We start from the raw sequence: 4,768 nt of genomic DNA on the forward strand, positions 1-4,768 counted from the left end.
CTGCCTTGGTGCCAATGATGGTCGTATGCGTGTTTGGCGCCGTGCAGGTGAGCGCCACAATCAGGACTGCATACGACCGAGGCACACAGGGCCAACACCCGGCATCATGGTGTGGGGAGCGATCTCCTACACTGGCCGTACACCACTGGTGATCGTCGAGGGGACACTGAATAGTGCACGGTACATCCAAACCGTCATCGAACCCATCGTTGTACCATTCCTAGACCGGCAAGGGAACTTGCTGTTCCAACAGGACAATGCACGTCCGCATGTATCCCGTGCCACCCAACGTGCTCTAGAAGGTGTAAGTCAACTACCCTGGCCAACAAGATCTCCGGATCTGTCCCCCATTGAGCACGTTTGGGACTGGATGAAGCGTCGTCTCACGCGGTCTGCACGTCCAGCACGAACGCTGGTCCAACTGAGGCGCCAGGTGGAAATGGCATGGCAAGCCGTTCCACAGGACTACATCCAGCATCTCTACGATCGTCTCCATGGGAGAATAGCAGCCTGCATTGCTGCGAAAGGTGGATATACACTGTACTAGTGCCGACATTGTGCATGCTCTGTTGCCTGTGTCTATGTGCCTGTGGTTCTGTCAGTGTGATCATGTGATGTATCTGACCCCAGGAATGTGTCAATAAAGTTTCCCCTTCCTGGGACAATGAATTCACGGTGTTCTTATTTCAATTTCCAGGAGTGTATTTGCATAGAATGTTAAGTGTTTTAATTGTGTACAAAGAGGACATATGCAGAGACAGTGCCGCCAGCTACAAAAGAGTGACGGGATTAATAAAAGTGAGCAATAATTTAATGGGAATGGTTATGGGGTAGGTGTACGTCACGAACAAGGATATAGGGCTGGTAATAGAGGTGCTCCAGGGTGGAGGAAAGGTGCAGTAGACTTAGGATGGAACTCCGGGACCATCTACAGCAGTAAATGGAGTTAGAATAAATGTTGAGGCGGAATGTGTGAAATGGGTGTGATAGATGGTATAAAATATAACGATATGTTAGACACGGGACTGCATGTGTCAATTACCTCAAAGACGTTAGCGGGAGTGTGGCATTGCAACCGCCACATTATAATTTGTGTGGGGTACGGGATAGTGATATACAGCCATTGTGGTCAGCAGTGAAGGGTTTTTGGTTTGAGGCAAACAGGTTAAAGCATTGCGTACAAATGTTTATCGGGTAAGTGAAGGCTGCAGCGTGATCCTAGTGTTCGTTTTTCTGCTTTAGTATCATGCCATAATTGACCTCTGATGACGTATATTAGAACTTAAAGGGGAAGAAATAAATGATTCAAAAACAGTCTTAATCGCCTTTATTATTATTATACCGCCAACCGGTTTCAACCCGACGTAGGGGTCATCTTCTGGGTGTTTACACTGTGAAATTATAGATATCCGGCAGATAGATTCCATTATACAACAGCTCAAAATTACGTAAATTTAAAATATGTTACCCATTGGTCGACTGCTGGTGGTGTCACTCCTGTCTATACAAGGTGTTACAAAAAGGTACGGCAAACTTTCAGGAAACATTCCTCATAAACAAAAAAAGAAAATATGCTATGTGGACATGTGTCCGGAAACGCTTACTTTCCATGTTAGAGCTCATGTTATTACTTCTCTTCAAATCACATTAATCATGGAATGGAAACACACAGCAACGGAACGTGCCAGCGTGACTTCAAACACTTTGTTGCAGGAAATGTTCAAAATGTCCTCCGTTAGCGAGGATACATGCATCCACCCTCCGTCGCATGGAATCCCTGATACGCTGATGCAGCCCTGGAGAATGGCGTATTGTATCACAGCCGTCCACAATACGAACATGAAGAGTCTCTACATTTGGTACCGGGGTTGCATAGACAAGTGCTTTCAAATGCCCGCATAAATGAAAGTCAAAAGGGTCAAGGTCAGGAGAGCGTGGAGGCCATGGAATTGGTCCGCCTCTACCAATCCATCGGTCACCGAATCTGTTGTTGAGAAGCGTACGAACACTTCGACTGAAACGTGCAGGAGCTCCATCGTGCATGAACCACATGTTGTATCGTACTTGTAAAGGCACAAGTTCTAGCAGCACAGGTAGAGTATCCCGTATGAAATCATGATAACGTGCTCCATTGAGCGCAGGTGGAAGACATGGAGCCCAATCAAAACATCACCAACAATGCCTGCCCAAACGTTCACAGAAAATCTGTGCTGATGACGTGAGTGCACAACTGCGTGCGGATTCTCGTCAGCCCACACATGTTGATTGTGAAAATTTACAATCTGATCACGTTGGAATGAAGCCTCATCCCTAAAGAGAACATTTGCACTGAAATGAGGATTGGCACATTGTAGGACGAACCATTCGCAAAAGTGTACCCGTGGAGGCCAATCAGATGCTGATAGTGCCTGCACACGCTGTACATGGTACGGAAACAACTGGTTCTCCCGTAACACTCTCCATACAGTGACGTGGTCAACGTTACCTTGTACAGCAGCAACTTCTCTGACGCTGACATTAGGGTTATCGTCAACTGCACGAAGAATTGTCTCGTCCATTGCAGGTGTCCTCGTCGTTCTAGATCTTCCCCAGTCGCGAGTCATAGGCTGGAATGTTCCGTGCTCCCTAAGACGCCGATCAACTGCTTCGAACGCCTTCCTGTCGGGACACCTTCGTTCTGGAAATCTGTCTCGATACAAACATACCGCGGAACGGCTATTGCCCCGTGCTAATCCATACATCAAATGGGCATCTGCCAACTCCGCATTTGTAAACATTGCACTGACTGCAAAACCACGTTCGTGACGAACACTAACCTGTTGATGCTACGCACTGATGTGCTTGATGCTAGTACTGTAGAGCAATGAGTCGTATGTCAACACAAGCACCGAAGTCAACATTACCTTCCTTCAATTGGGCCAACTGGCTGTGAATCGAGGAAGTACAGTTCATACTGACGGAACTAAAATGAGCTCTAACATGGAAATTAAGCGTTTCCGGACACATGTCCACGTAACATCTTTTCTTTATTTGTGTGTGAGGAATGTTTCCTGAAAGTTTGGCCGTATCTTTTTGTAACATCCTGTACAATAAACTGTATTAAATGCCGTTGATCGCCGCTGGGGGTGTTGCCGTCTATTCACGTGATCTCAGCACGCTATTTAAGCTCATACGAAGGGTTAGTCTCTCATAGTTTCCTGCGTTATGTAGACAGGAGTGACACCACCAGCAGTCGACCAATGGGTAACATATTTTAAATTTACGTAATTTTAGCTGTTGTATAATGGAATCACTTTGCCGGATATCTATAATTTCACAATGTAAGAGCTCAGAAGATGACCCCTACGTCGGGTTGAAACCGGTTGGCGGTATAATAATAACAAATGCGATTAAGACTGTTTTTGAATAATTGATTAATCATACTAATCGCTGCTTCATCTCCACAACCATGTTGTCCAAAATTAAAGGGAAGACATCCCGCCGACAGAGGGATGTTGATTTGATCTGCCACGAGGACTGTCTGATGTGCAAAACAATCCAATTAAACCGTGACTAACGGCGTTGAAGCCTGTTACACATGACTGTGTGTCAGGAGGCACTGGGAAATCGCTATGGATGAGTGTGAAGCCTGCTGATACGTTATGTGAAATAGAAAAGGTAGACGGTAGTCGGATATAGTCTTCAGTGTGTTGTTTGGTGAAGCGTAGTATTGTATGTGTACAAGAGAGGGCAGAGGCAAAGTAGTACCTGTCAATACGTATAATTTTGGTGCCGAAGAAGTTACATTGTTACAGAGAACTTTGTTGTGTGCATTACAGATTCTGGATGAGGTAGACTGCCACACAGGGGAAATTGGCTGTGATGAGGCATAGGATGCTGCCAGGCCCGCGTTTAATGAGAAATTAAAGCATTTAAGGGGAATATATTTGACGCAAATGGAGGACCTGATGCTAGAATTTCAAGATCTGTTTTTTTGCTGTAGGTCCATTGTCTGCTATGCCAGCAATACAACAGAACACCATTGTATTGGAGTCTGTACAGAATCCCACGATCGCTGCAAGCAGTTTTCGTGGAATTTACATACCAACATTTGGCTAATGGAATTATAGAAGAGATTGCAAGTCCTTGAGGGGACAGAAATTCTGATTAAGACAAAAAAGCGTATGGAAGGCTCAAAGAAATAGCAGTGTTGCAGTTACTACCATTTGAATAGTAAGACTACGACAGATGCCTACCCATAAAAGCTGGTAATTCTTGACAGTGTACTTAAAGAGTGAATGACATCAGTTAGAAGCTGCTCTGGAAGTTAGACCGAAAACTGCGTTTTCAGCACTTTTGGGACACTATCATTATAAAGGGTGTTACAAAAAGGTACGGCCAAACTTTCAGGAAACATTCCTCACACACAAAGAAAGAAAATATGTTATGTGGACATGTGTCCAGAAACGCTTACTTTCCATGTTAGAGCTCATTTTATTCCTTCTCTTCAAATCACATTAATCATGGGATGGAAACACACAGCAACAGAACGTGCCAGCGTGACATCAAACACTTTGTCACAGGAAATGTTCAAAATGTCCTCCGTTAGCGAGGATACATGCATCCACCCTCCGTCGCATGGAATCCCTGATGCGCTGATGCAGCCCTGGAGAATGGCGTATTGTATCACAGCCGTCCACAATACGAGCAAGAAGAAAAAAATGGTTCAAATGGCTCTGAGCACTATACGACTTAACTTCTGAGGTCATCAGTCACCTAGAACTAATTA

The sequence above is a fragment of the Schistocerca serialis genome, chromosome 10 (genome assembly GCF_023864345.2).
Source record: "Schistocerca serialis cubense isolate TAMUIC-IGC-003099 chromosome 10, iqSchSeri2.2, whole genome shotgun sequence".
NCBI classification, from domain to species: domain Eukaryota; kingdom Metazoa; phylum Arthropoda; class Insecta; order Orthoptera; family Acrididae; genus Schistocerca; species Schistocerca serialis.